We start from the raw sequence: 15,004 nt of genomic DNA, 5'->3' as shown, positions 1-15,004 counted from the left end.
TGCAGGGTGGCCCCTCCGCACCGTGAGTCGGTGCGGAGGTCTTTTTTGCACACTCTGCGTGGTCTTTTGTAGGTTTTTGTGCTGATCGCAAAGTTACCTTTCCTATCCTCTGTCTATTTAGTAAGTCTGGCCTCCCTTTGCTGAAACTTGTTTCATTTCTGCGCTTGTGACTTTCATCTTTACTCACAGTCAATATATGTGGGGGCTTCCTTTACCTTTGGGGAATTTCTCTGAGGCAAGGTAGGCTTTATTTTCTATCTCTAGGGCTAGATAGTTCTTAGGCTGTGACGAGGCGCCTAGGTCTGGTCAGGAGCGCTCCACGGTTATTTTTAGTGTGTGTGATAGGATTAGGGCTTGCGGTCAGCAGAGCTCCCACATCCCAGAGCTCGTCCTGTATGAGGTTTAACTATCAGGTCATTCCAGGTGCTCCTAACCACCAGGTCATAACACTCTACGTGATAAACTTCTGTGAAGATCTTAGGGGTTCAAAGTGCTCACCATCACCACACATCTAGATAAGTTCCTTAAGGGGTCTAGTTTACAAAATGCTATCATTTGTGGGGGGGGGGGGGTCCACTGTTTAGGCACATCAGGGGCTCTCTAAACGTGACATGGCGTCCGATCTCAATTCCAGCCAATTCTGTATTGAAAAAGTCAAACGGCGCTCCTTCACTTCCAAGTTCTGCGGTGCACCCAAACAGTGGTTTACCCCCACATATGGGGTATTGGCGTATTCAGGAGAAATTGCATAACAAAATTTATGGTTACACTTCTGTTTTTACACTTGTAAAAATAAAAAAAATGGTTCTGAATTAAAATGTTTGCAAAAAAAAGTTAAATGTTCATTTTTTCCTTCCACATTGTTTCAGTTCCTGTGAAGCACGTAAAGGGTTAATAAACTTCTTGAATGTGGTTTTGAGAACCTTGAGGGGTGTAGATTTTAGAATGGTGTCACACTTCGTTATTTTCTATCATATAGACTCCTCAAAATGACTTCAAATGTTATGTGGTCCCTAAAAAAAATGGTGTTGTAAAAATGAGAAATTGCTGGTCAACTTTTAACCCTTATAACTCCCTAACAAAAAAAATTTTGTTTCCAAAATTGTGCTGATGTAAAGTAGACATGTGGGAAATGTTATTTATTAACTATTTTTCATGACATATCTCTCTAATTTAAGGGCATAAAAATACAAAGTTTGAAAATTGCAAAATTTTAAAAATTTTCGCCATATTTCCATTTTTTTCATAAATAATCGCAAGTAATATCGAAGAATTGTTACCAATATCATGAAGTACAATATGTGCCAAAAAAACAGTCTCAGAATCAGCGGGATCCGTTAAAGCATTCCAGAGTTATAACCTCATAAATTGACAGTGGTCAGAATTGCAAAAATTGGCTCGGTCATTAAGTACCAAATTGGCTCTGTCACTAAGGGGTTAAGCGTCCACATGTTTGGCATTTCTGTAGCGATGTGAGCCTGCTTAATTTATGGGGCGCATGCCTACAGAAATATGACCTGAGCTCAATGTATTTGCGCTACAGTGTGTGGGCACTACAATTTACTGGGTACCACAACATACTTGTCACTGCAGCACTACAATGGCAGACTTGCAATTCTCACTCTGCAACATCCACTGCTGCTTGTTTCTGGGAAACACCCATGGAGTCAAAATTGTCACTATACATGTAGATAAATTGTTAGAGGGGAGTAATTTCCAAAATTGAGTCACCTGAAAGCGGTTCTGCTCTTCTGGCGCTTATGGGCTCTATATATGGAGTTTGCAAACTATTATTTGATAATTCATCCTCCAAAATAGTATTTTTCTAATGACTCAGCCCAATGTGTGACAATTGTGGGATTCGCCTGAGGGATGAAAATGCTCACTACACCCCAAGATGAATTCCTTAAGAAATGTAGATTCCAAGTTAGGGTCACGTGTGGGTGTTTCTGCTGTTTTGGCATGTGTGAGGCTTTTCAAATGTGCCTTGACATCCACAATTTATTCCAGCCAAAATTGCGCTCCAGAATTCAATTGGCGCTCCTTCCCTTCCAAGCTCTGCCGTGAACCTAAACAGTAGGTTTCTACCACATATGGTGTATCAGCATACTCAGGAGAAACTGCACAACAGACTTTTGGGGGTTTCCACTATTTTGGCACATCACAGGCTCTGCAAACGAGATATGGTGTCTGCTATATAGCCCATTAAGTAAGGTGCTCCTTCCCTTCCAAGCCCTGCCACGCACCCAAACAGTAATTTTCCATCACATATAGGGTATCAGTGTACTCAGGAGAAATTACAAAACAAATTTTATGGTCCATTTTTTCTTGTTATCTTTATGAAAATGAAAAGTTTGGGCTAAACATTTTTGTGTGAAAAATTAGATTTTTCTTTTCATGGCTCAACGTTTTAAAATTCTATGAAGCATATGTGAGGACAAGGTACCCACCACACCACTAGATATATTCCTTAAGGGGTGTATTTTCCAAAATAGAGGTCACTAGTGGGAGGTCTTCACTGTTTAAGTGTCATGGGGTTACCGCAACAGAGAGGAGCCAGAAGCTCAGCGTCTGATTGCTTCTACTCCTGTGCTGAATAGAAGCACTTCACCTTCTTATGAAATGGTGTAAAAAATTTTGGCAGTGCAGGGGCTAATTGGCTATTCTATGAGGTCTGGGAGCTAGGCTCTCAGCTGAGAACTGTTAGCCACTCCTATCCCCTATATAATCTGTGTCCTGACTGACACACATAATCAGAGCTAGCTTTTGCTGCATGGCTAGGAGGATAGTAGTTGGTGATTATTGGAGGAGGCATTTGGTGGATTTATCTGTGACTGTTGCTTGGTATTGTGAGTGTGATAATCCCCTTTCTTCCCCTACTTTGGTTTAACCCTATGCTCCACTCCCCGGTGCATTTCTCTGTTATACGTGAGTGTATATTTGTATACCTGGTATTTTACGTTCATGTTACCTTGTTTGTCTGGTTGGTGTACTGCGATGCACTGCTACTCCCCTTTTCCCTAGTTGGGGGAAGGGTACGGATGGAGGGTGGTTTCAGAAGGAAAGGCAAGGTATGTGGCCCCAGCATATTCACCTTTAGAAATAACCCAGGGAACAGGGCGAGCTAGGGAGCCCCCTAGTGTTAGGGACAGGGAAGGAGCCCCTGGTCCAAGGTTACCCAGCAACAAAATCATGACATTAGGCACATCAAGGACTTTGCAAATGCGACATTGCATCCACTATGTATTCCAGCCAAATTTTCGCTCCAAAAGTCGAATAGTGCTCCTTCCTTTGCGAGTCCTGCACCCAAACACCACATTTGGGGTATTGGTGTACTCAGGAGAAACTGCACAACAAATTCTGTTGTCTGTTTTCTCCTGTTACCCTTTTGAAAATGCCAAATTTTGGACTAAATACCCTTTTGAAAATGCAAAATTTTGGACTAAAGCAAAAAGTAAATTTTTCATTTCTTCTTCCACAGTGCTTTAATTCCGGTGAAGCCCTAAAGGGTTAATAAACGTATTGACTGTGATTTTGAGCACTTTGAGGGTTGCAGTTTGGGGCATTTTCTGTCACATAAGTCCCCCAAAGTTACTTAAAATGTGATGTGGTCCATACAAAAAAATTGTATGTGCTATTTTTTGGGGAAAAAAGAGAAATTGCTGATAAACATTTAACCCTTATAACTTCCTAACAAAAAAAATTATGTTTAAAAAAGGATGATAATGTAAAGTAGACATGTGGTAAATGTTATTTTAAAGTATTTATTGTGATAAAAAGCATAAAAATTAAAAATTTGAGAATTGCAAAAATGTCACATCTTTATTTAGTAAAATATTGGATATTTTTACAAATCAACTCAAGTCATATTGACCAAAATGTACCACTAACATGAAGTATATTGTGTCACGAGAAAACAATCTCAGAATCAGTGGGATCCGTTGAAGAGTTATTACCTCATTAAGTGACAGTGGTCAGAATTTAAAAAATTAGCCTGGTCAGAAAGGTCAAAACAAGCTTCGGGGTGTAGGGATTAATGGGTCTATATAACATACAGTATATTTGGCATAGCATAGAGCAGAATGTACTATTTCTCATTATATTCACCAGATTTCTTAAACCATCACTCTTCTAGATTTATATTCCTCAGAGTGGGACAGTAACAGTTGCATGGCCAGCATTGTAGGAACTCTCCTACTCATGACTCTGACACCGCACTCACTCTCCTGACCTTCTCACCAGATGTCATGTTTCCTTGCATTCTCAGTCCAGCACAGCCCAACACCTGTCTGTCTTCCATGCTTCCTCTTCTGCGCTGTCTCCTCTTTTCCGCAACTTGGCCTACCATATACTGCACTGCATCCTCCAGCTGATTAGTGGTAGAAGGCCAATAGGAAGCATTTTGATAAAAAGATTAAAGTTTTGGCTCAGAAGCCCATCAGAGGATCAGCTACAGTATTAATAAAGATTGGCCATTAGGCCTCTAGTTTATAAGCCCAAAGTATCTGAACTATGCAATTCAGTCCAATGTAATTCCTGCACTTTAAAACATTGAATAGAACAATGACTTAAATAGGTTTCTGTGCTCACCATGGTCAATGCATAATATAAAATTCTCCTTGTCACAGTGCTGGCCACTTCCTTCCCCAGCTGGTTCCTGTTTATCAGGTTTGGAACCTTGAGGTTAATTTCATTCATTATTTTAGGCTTCACATATGAGGTCAGCTTTTTTTCATCAGTTGTTCTTGTGTTGACATGATTATGAACAATTTAGTAGTTTGGCTTCAACATAAAAAAGGAACATAAATTATAATATCTGCAATATACAGTGTATTATCTGATATGTCTAGCAGGTAGACAACATATTTACTACAGTATTTGTATTTCCTTAATACAAAGAAAGAGCTATTAGGACACCTTCACACGTTCAGTATTTGGTCAGTATTTTACCACATTATCTGTATGCCAAAACCAGGGGGGGGAATAAATACAGAAGTGGTGGTCTGGACATACAGTTAGGGCCAGAAATATTTGGACAGTGACACAAGTTTTGTTATTTTAGCTGTTTACAAAAACATGTTCAGAAATACAATTATATATATAATATGGGCTGAAAGTGCACACTCCCAGCTGCAATATGATAGTTTCCACATCCAAATCGGAGAAAGGGTTTAGGAATCATAGCTCTGTAATGCATAGCGTCCTCTTTTTCAAGGGACCAAAAGTAATTGGACAATGGACTCTAAGGGCTGCAATTAACTCTGAAGGCGTCTCCCTCGTTAACCTGTAATCAATGAAGTAGTTAAAAGGTTAGGGGTGGATTCCAGGTGTGTGGTTTTGCATTTGGAAGCTGTTGCTGTGAGCAGACAACATGCGGTCAAAGGAACTCTCAATTGAGGTGAAGCAGAACATCCTGAGGCTGAAAAAAAAGAAAAAATCCATCAGAGAGATAGCAGACATGCTTGGAGTAGCAAAATCAACAGTTGGGTACATTCTGAGAAAAAAGGAATTGACTGGTGAGCTTGGGAACTCAAAAAGGCCTGGGCGTCCACGGATGACAACAGTGGTGGATGATCGCCGCATACTTAATTTGGTGAAGAAGAACCCGTTCACAACATCAACTGAAGTCCAGAACACTCTCAGTGAAGTAGGTGTATCTGTCTCTAAGTCAACAGTAAAGAGAAGACTCCATGACAGTAAATACAAAGGGTTCACATCTAGATGCAAACCATTCATCAATACCAAAAATAGACAGGCCAGAGTTAAATTTGCAGAAAAACACCTCAAGAAGCCAGCTCAGTTCTGGAAAAGTATTCTATGGACAGATGAGACAAAGATCAACCTGTACCAGAATGATGGGAAGAAAAAAGTTTGGAGAAGAAAGGGAACGACACATGATCCAAGGCACACCACATCCTCTGTAAAACATGGTGGAGGCAACGTGATGGCATGGGCATGCATGGCTTTCAATGGCACTGGGTCACTTGTGTTTATTGATGACATAAGAGCAGACAAGAGTAGCCGGATGAATTCTGAAGTGTACCGGGATATACTTTCAGCCCAGATTCAGCCAAATGCTGCAAAGTTGATTGGACGGCGCTTCATAGTACAGATGGACAATGACCCCAAGCATACAGCCAAAGCTACCCAGGAGTTCATGAGTGCCAAAAAGTGGAACATTCTGCAATGGCCAAGTCAATCTCCAGATCTAAACCCAATTGAGCATGCATTTTACTTGCTCAAATCCAGACTTAAGACGGAAAGACCCACAAACAAGCAAGACCTGAAGGCTGCGGCTGTAAAGGCCTGGCAAAGCATTAAGAAGGAGGAAACCCAGCGTTTGGTGATGTCCATGGGTTCCAGACTTAAGGCAGTGATTGCCTCCAAAGGATTTGCAACAAAATATTGAAAATAAAAATATTTTGTTTGGGTTATGTTTATTTGTCCAATTACTTTTGACCTCCTAAAATGTGGAGTGTTTGTAAAGAAATGTGTACAATTCCTACATTTTCTATCAGATATTTTTGTTCAACCCTTCAAATTAAACGTTACAATCTGCACTTGAATTCTGTTGTAGAGGTTTCATTTCAAATCCAATGTAGTGGCATGCAGAGCCCAACTCGCGAAAATTGTGTCACTGTCCAAATATTTCTGGCCCTAACTGTATTTAGCAGCATCTGTTTTTCTCTTTAATTGCACATGTTGCCATCCACAGGAAAGGAAGTAAAGTATTATCATAGTAAGGTATGCTAGTACACTTAATAGACATGTGGCTTCTTGCATTGCTTGGTATGACAGGAAAAACAAGAAGCACGACAGATGGTATATTGAACTTCCCCAGAGACCCCAGACCTGAGATTTTCAGTGGCATGTAAAAGTTTGGGCAACCCTGGTCAAAATAACTATTATTGTAAACAGTTAAGCAAGTTGAATATTACATTAACTCTAAAAGATGACATATGTCCTTTGCATTTTAGGGAAAACAAAATGTATTTTCATCTTTTGCGTTTTAAAAATTGCAAAAAGGAAAAATGGGCAAATGCAAATGCATGTGCACTCTTGGAGATTTGTGTGCTCAAATAACTTTTGAGCACAAAAACAGGAGAAGACTATCAAAAGATAGCAAAGTGTTTTCAAGATGCCCTTTCCTCAGTTTGAAATGTAATTAAGAAATAGCAGTTAACAGAAACAGTGGAGGTCAAGATAAGGTCTGGAGGACCAAGCAAAATTTCAGTGAGAGCTGGTCATAGGATTGCTAGAGAGGCAAATCAGAACCTTTGCTTTACTGCAAAAGACCTTCAGAAAGATTTAGCAGACTCTGGAGTTGTGGTACTTTGCACATATTTTGCCTTCATTGAAGAGTCATCAGAAGAAAACCTCTTAAGCATCCTCTCCATAAAATTCAGCTTCAGAAGTACTTAAAAGATCATCTAAACAAGCCTTGTGTATTTTGGAAACAAGTCCTGTGGACCGATGAGGTTAAAATAGAACTCTTTGACCCCAATGATCAAAGGTATGTGTGGAGAAAAAAGGGCACAGAATTTGAGGAAAAGAACATCTTGCCAACCATTAAGCATAGGGTGGATCAAGAATGCTTTGGGTTTGTGTTGCAGCCAATGGCATGGGTAACATTTCACGGATAGAGGGAAGAATAGATTCAATGAAATTTCAACAAATTGTTGATGCAAACATAACATCAGCTGTAAAAAAAAGCAGAAGTTGAAAACAGGATGGCTTCTACAAATGAACATTGATCCTTAACACACATCAAAATCCACAATAGACTACTTTACAAGATGCAAGCTGAGGGTTTTACAATGGCCCTCACAGTCCCTTCATCTGAACATCATTGAAAATTTGTGGCTAGACCTCAAAAGAGCAGTGAATGCAAGATGACCCAGGAATCTCACAAAACTGGAAGAATTTCCCAAGGAAGAATGGATGAAAATACCTCAATTAAGAAATGAAAAACTCTTGGCTACACAAAGCGTTTACAAGCTCTGATGCTTGAAAAAGGGGTGTTACTAGGTACTAACCATGCAGAGTGCCCAAACTTTTGCACTGGCTCATTTTCCTTTTTGAAATGTTTTTTTTAACTAAAATATGAAGGAAATGTGTCATCTCTAACTTCAAGTATTTTAGAGGTCATTTTATCTTGTGCTCAACTATTCACAATAACATTAATTTCAATCAGGAGTGCCCAAACTTTTCCATGACTCTGTATGGTGTAATAATGAGGTACCACTTACATACCGTTTTTGAAGATTGTATATGCCATAAAGTGTTATGGGACTGCCAGAAATTGCAGAGCACAGTACTCACCTATCTTTGGCTGTTTCATAGAGAATGAATGGATTGGAAGTGTGCATGCTTGACTTCTACTTCATTCAGACAAGTCTCTGTAATGTTCATAGAACTGCTGAGGGTTCCAGCGGTCGGACCCTCAGTGATTAATAAGTTATTCCTTATTCTATCAATAGGAGATATGTTGTATTTTTATTACAACCAATTCAAAGAAGCACTCCCGTCAAAGTTATTATGCTCTTAATATATTGCAATCGTCAAATTTTATAACACTATATACTTAAAATTGCATATTTTTACCTTTGTACCCAGATAATTATTCTCTCTTGTCTCTTCTTTATGTAGAAACAGGAAGTCTCTTATTCCCGTCTTCAACTCCTCACCCTGCTTCTCCCTCCCCCCCCCTCCATAGAGAATTTTGTACTGACTCAAAGCTTGTGCAGAGAAAATTAACCTCCAGTTTCTACATAGAGCTTAGAAGAATTCAGCTAGTCAGATTTTATTCTGGTGATGTCATGGACCTAACGGAAAACAGAAGAATTAGCAGGGTAGAAAGTGAAAATGAGCAATTGTAAGTACACAGTGCTGTATAATATGATGATTGCAATATACTAAGAGGATAAAAACCTTAATGGGAGTGCTTCTTTAAAAGCCAAAAACATGTTCAGTGGTGTCAAAATAAGACAACTTGCTAACACACTCTCAATTTGAAAACAACAGAGATCGCTGGATTGCATTCATTCTCAGTAAGTGATAATGTGTTGTCAAAGCATTGAGCAAGGAGCTTCCTCCATACGTCAACACACGACCAATGACATGTATAAACAGTAGGACTGTTTGCCAAAAAAAATTTCTGGATGAAGAAAGCTATGGTGGAAATGTGTTGCTGGCTCAGCTAATAAATTGATTCAGCCCCATGTTTCATCATAGCTGCCTCCATTGGGAAAATAATAATGCAGAAAGAGCAACAGTGTTAATCCGCCATGCTAAGAGCAAGCATTGTACTTTAAGTAGAGAAGTTGAACTGGACTTGGCCTTCACATCCTGGTCCATATGATTGTAACAGGATGTTTTGATATCTGTCCATCCTATTCTGGCCATATGGCCAATCACTGTTTGCAGCGGTAATGTGTTGGTCACTGCTTTGAACAGTGATTGGCTGCAAACTGCGTGCCAGTGCCCACTTCAAGAGGATGCATGGAAATGGATGGACCCAGTCAGAAGTATGAGAGGAGAGGAGTGGCAGAGGCTTGGGAGGTGAATATATATTATTTTATTAGTCCAATAAAATGAAAAAATATCGTCTGTTAAGAAAGGTAATTCAGTACCACAATGGACATAGAGGTCAGCGCACATACAGTGACCTGGCAATAACCAAAAAAACAAGAACGAGCTCTGAGATGTGGGAACTCTGTTGACCGCAATCCCTAATCCTCTCCAACAACACTAAAGGCAGCCGTGGATTGCGCCTAACGCTCCCTATGCAACTCGGCACGGCCTGAAGATAGAAAATAAGCCTACCTTGCCTCAGAGAAATACCCCAAAGGAAAAGGCAGCTCCCACATATAATGACTGTGAGTTAAGATGAAAAGACAAACGTAGAGATGAAATAGATTTAGCAAAGTGAGGCCCAACTTTCTGAACAGAGCGAGGATAGGAAAGGTAACTTTGCGGTCAACACAAAACCCTACAAAAACCACGCAAAGGGGGCAAAAAGACCCTCCGTACCGAACTAACGGCACGGAGGTACACCCTCTGCGTCCCAGAGCTTCCAGCAAGCAGGAAAAAACAAATAGACAAGCTGGACAGAAAAAACAGCAAACAAAATAGCAAAACTGGAACTTAGCTATGCAGAGCAGCAGGCCACAGGAACGATCCAGGAGGAAACAGGTCCAATACTAGAACATTGACTGGAGGCCAGGATCAAAGCACTAGGTGGAGTTAAATAGAGCAGCACCTAACGACTTCCCCACATCACCTGAGGAAGGAAACTCAGAAGCCGCAGTACCACTTTCCTCCACCAACGGAAGCTCACAGAGAGAATCAGCCGAAGTACCACTTGTGACCACAGGAGGGAGCTCTGCCACAGAATTCACAACAATCGTCACTCTATAAGGGGGTCATAAAAATGGCCTTGTGCCCCAAACACGTCCCGGTTAACTGTATGTATTTTGCTGCCTTGTAATGCAGTTAAACTGTGTATTTATTGCTGTATATTATATATATATATATATATATATATATATATATATATATATATATAAAATGTTCCTCATGTTGCTATGTACATATATTTATATGTTGTGTGGATAGGGAAAGTACAGTACCTCAAGGTGGACATTAGATGGGATACAACAGTGTACATAGTTTACATAGGGGGAGCCAACCATTGATATGATAGAGGGTTTTCCTGTTTCTAGTCAGGAGCCCAGTCAGGGCGATCTGCTCCATAACATTACAAGACAAAGAGCCCAGGAATCCAGGGCAGTGGGCCAGAAGTGCAGCAGAATAAGTACACAGGTCGCTCCAAGATGTGGCAGCTCTCTAAATGGGCAGATGCCCTCATGTGTGGTGCAAAACGGACAAGGGAACTCCTGAATGTAGTGAAGCTAAACAGGGAACACGCTGTGGTATCGGTCGAGATGGGATGAACTAGGTACAAACTGAACGACATAGGGAAGAGCACAGGGAAAGTGAAGGATGTGAACGGTGCAGAATTCTACGTTTAAGGTTGGAATTGGACTTTGTCTCTTTATGTGCCAGATCAAAGGAAGGAGTGTCTCTGCATCTAAGGGAGGCATAGGAGACCCAGGCAAGTGAGACAGTGGAACTGTATATATGTGAATGTGAGTGTCAGGGCACACTAAAGCAACACCTATGCAGACCATGACTACGGCCCTGGCTGCTGCTCACAACTCTACAAAAACATGTAATCCCGTTCACTCTTGATGGTGCTCAGCAATGACTATACAGAAAATCGAATAATATTGTAGAAGAAACTAAACTGCGGCACTCACCGTGCAAACAATTCAAAGACTTAATTTCCAGATAGATAAAAGTAACAGCATGGTAGTGAATGGCAGACTCATATTTATGGGCAACAGCCGTTTCATGCTGAGCAGGTGCTTCATTGTTGTCCAACACACCAGGAAGAAGCCATTGCTCGGCATTTAACCATTCATAGGAGTATGCCATTCACTGCCACACTGTAACTTTTACCTATCTGGAAATGAAATTTTTGAATTTTATGCACAGGTGAGTGCCGCAATGTCTTTTTTTTAATCAAGATTCAAAAATTACATTATCATGATGACTTTTTTCTCCATAGCTTATATATTAGTGAACATGCACTTACTGTATTTCATTTAATTCCGACTAACTGTCCTACACTCTTACATAGAAGTCTTTTTTCAGAAGTAAAACACATTTCATGGGAAACTGCAAGGCTTTTCGGCAGCTGCATTTTAGTACTTGCATGCTCTATTACTTTTCAATGGCTGACTGACAATACACATGTACCTTGTCTTTTGTGGATCTTGTTTTGCCCAATGTAGAAAGGATTATCTGCAGTATGTGACAGCATGTCTGTCCATGTATATATATTAACACTTGCATTTGTGACATGTCAAAATCAACCTTATAAGTGAAATAATGGAGAACATGCTCATTATACTAATAAAAAGACAGTGTCCTTTGAGTGATTTGAAATAATGCTGCCATGCGAGGTTGGATAATGGACAGAAAGGGACTGCTGATTTAGGACAAAAGTGTTTGGATTTGATTTCTGTTGATGCAGAACATTTCATTGAGGACCACTGAGAACAATGTCAAGGGGAGGACACAATGGCATTATTGTTACAGTTTGCAGTTATACAAACAAAAACAAACTATTTGCCAGGAGTGTATAAAGTAAGATTAACCACAAAGTTGGATGGCGCTCCTGGTTTGTCAGTAATTGCTATTTAATTACTGTGACTTAGCAGTAGGAATCAATGGAAGATGAGGACACATCTGGAGGTCCAAATTCATGTGAGGACAATGGACTCGATTCATCATTTGCAGGTTATTTTTAAGTCACGCATGTACTACGGAGGACAGAGAATGAACTTCAATCCAATATTGCAGCCAGCATGCAGCCAGCGGGTAAGGAAATGGTGAATCAAACACCCGAAAACCCCGCCTCCATGACTGAAGATTGTTCCCTCCAAATTCAGGTGACAGAGTCCCTTTAAGTCTATATAGACCCGGCCTCCTGTTCCACCTGGGGATTTCTCCATTCCCACCTGAGTGCACCTCCGAACATTTTTGGGCCTTTTTTGGACCAGGACAGGCATAAATTTGTTAGGCCCTTTCTCAAAATTTGAGTGTCATGAAATCTACGACTTATCAACTTTTATCAATTCTCATGAAAGTAAGAAGAAAAATTAAATTTACAAATGACTGTAGGATCAAAACAGGTTTATAAACTTTAGCTATGTAAACACATAGCTCTGCATATGATTTGCATATAGAAAACGGTACGATACTATTTATTTTAAGTGACCAGTGTAATCACATATCCCAATACAAATGTAAAAGTAATGATGGAAAATGCAACAGGGACAGCCTGCGGCTGATAAGTGGATGCCAGGGTCACGCGCAGTATAAGTACTCCTCTCACCTTCACTTTTTAACTTCTGGTTTAAGAGGTAGCTGCACTTATAACTGGAGATACCCTTTAAAGGGAATCTGTCACCTGGTTTTTACTACCTCATCCGTGAGTAGCATAATTATTGTTATTTATTTATATAGCACCATTGATTCCATGGTGCTGTACAAGGGGTGACATACAGAGTTTCAGATATCGCTTACAGTAAGTAAACTAACAATGACAGACTGATACAGAGGGGAGAAAACCCTGCCCTTGCAGGCTTACTTTCTATAGAATGGTGGGGATGGAGACAATAGGTTGAAGGTTTTAGGAGCTCCGGTGTTGGTGAGGTGGTAGCTTTGGTAGTGATGAGGAGGCAGCGGGGTCAGTGCAGGCTGTAGGCTTTCCTGAAGAGATTGGTTTTCAGGTTCCATCTGAAGGATCCGAATGTGGTTGATAGTCGGACGTGTTGGAGCAATGAATTCCAGAGGATGGGAGATATTCGGGAGAAGTCTTGGAGGCCGTTGGGTGAGGAGTGGATAAGTGTGGAGGAGAGAAGGAGGTCTTGGGAGGACCGGAGATTATGTGAGGGAAGATATCGGGACATTAGTTCAGAGATATATGGAGGAGACAGGTTATGGATGGCTTTGTAGGTCAGTGTTAGTAATTTGAACTGGATACGCTGAGTGAATGGGAGCCAGTGAAGAGATTTGCAGAGGGAGGAAGCAGAGGAGTAGCGAGGAGAGAGATGAATTAGTCGGGCAGCAGAGTTAAGGATGGAATGGAGAGGTGCAAGGGTGTTAGCAGGGAGGCCACAGAAATGGATGTTGCAGTAGTCAAGGCGGCAGATGATGAGGGCGTGCACAAGCATTTTAGTAGATTGGGGGTTGAGGAAATGACAGATTCTGGAGATATTTTTGAGTTGGAGGTGACAGGAGGTGGAAAGAGCTTGGATGTGCAGTTTGAAGGACAGGGCAGAGTCAAAGGTTACTCCGAGGCAGCGGACTTCCAGTGCGGGGGAAAGCGTAATGTTGTTAATTGCGATAGATAGGTCAGGTATGGAAGATCTATGAGATGGAGGAAAGATTATGAGTTCAGAATTGTCCACATTGAGTTTGAGGAAGTGAGAGGAGAAGAAGGAGGATATGTCTGATAGACACTCTGGGATTCTGGAGAGCAGAGAGGTGACGTCTGGGCCAGAAAGGTAGATCTGAGTGTCATCAGCATAAAGGTAGTACTGGAATCCATGGGACTTTACGAGTTGTGCCAGGCCAAGTGTATAGATTAAGAGGAGTAGGGGTCCTAGAACAGAGCCTTGGGGGACTCCAACAGAGAGAGGGTGGGATGAGGAGGTAGTGTGGGAGTGGGAGACTCTGAATGTGCGGTTGGAAATGTAAGAGGAGATCCAGGATAGGGCAAGGTCTTTGATGCCAAAGGAGGAGAGGATCTGTAGCATAGGAGGCAGTGGTCAACTGTGTCGAAAGCAGAGGACAGGTGTAGGAGGAGTACAGAGTATTGTCCGTTAGCTTTGGCTTTAAGTAGGTCATTCAAACAGGGTGAACGTGCTCTGTACGGTGCATTTTGGGCAAGGGGGCTGTGATGGCACTATTTTATTTTGTAAAAAACGACCCCCCATTGGGAAATTAGGCATGACATTACATTGGACCTACTTCTTCATTCTGTCTCCTGCAATGCGTCCTTTAACTGCCACTAGATCACCAGGGTGAACGTGCTATGTACGGTGCATTTTGGGCAAAGGGGCTGTAATGGCACTATTTTATTTTGTAAAAAAAAGGACCCCACATTGGGGAATTGGGCATGAATTGGGAATTGGGCGCACACCACATGGCCAGCGAGGGTTGTTAAATGTTACAATGACATTTCCCAGTGAAAACATTTGTATTGGTTGAAAGCAATGTTAAATTTGAAAAACGTTTAAAATACCCGGCTGAACTAAGCCTAAGTGGGGGAGGAAATTTTCATTCTGGGGTTAATAATTTGGCCTTACAGGCAAGTCATTAACCTGCAAAGGATGTACCTTAACATATTTCCCAGCAAACTCCGTTTTGG

The 15,004-nt window shown here is 41.0% G+C and overlaps 1 long non-coding RNA gene across 1 annotated transcript in view; it reads right to left on the bottom strand.

Annotated features, from left to right (window-relative positions):
* Window positions 1-11,873, bottom strand: part of LOC138658192 (uncharacterized) — a 37,109-nt gene extending 25,236 nt beyond the window's left edge. The window contains exon 1 of the long non-coding RNA XR_011317387.1: window positions 11,824-11,873. This is a non-coding gene — a long non-coding RNA (uncharacterized lncRNA). The remainder of the gene's footprint in view (window positions 1-11,823) is intronic.
* Window positions 11,874-15,004: the final 3,131 nt, after the last annotated feature.

The sequence above is a fragment of the Ranitomeya imitator genome, chromosome 1, assembly GCF_032444005.1.
Source record: "Ranitomeya imitator isolate aRanImi1 chromosome 1, aRanImi1.pri, whole genome shotgun sequence".
Classification (NCBI taxonomy): domain Eukaryota; kingdom Metazoa; phylum Chordata; class Amphibia; order Anura; family Dendrobatidae; genus Ranitomeya; species Ranitomeya imitator.
Note: the sequence above shows the minus strand (reverse complement) of the source record. Positions and strands in the feature narration are given on the sequence as shown.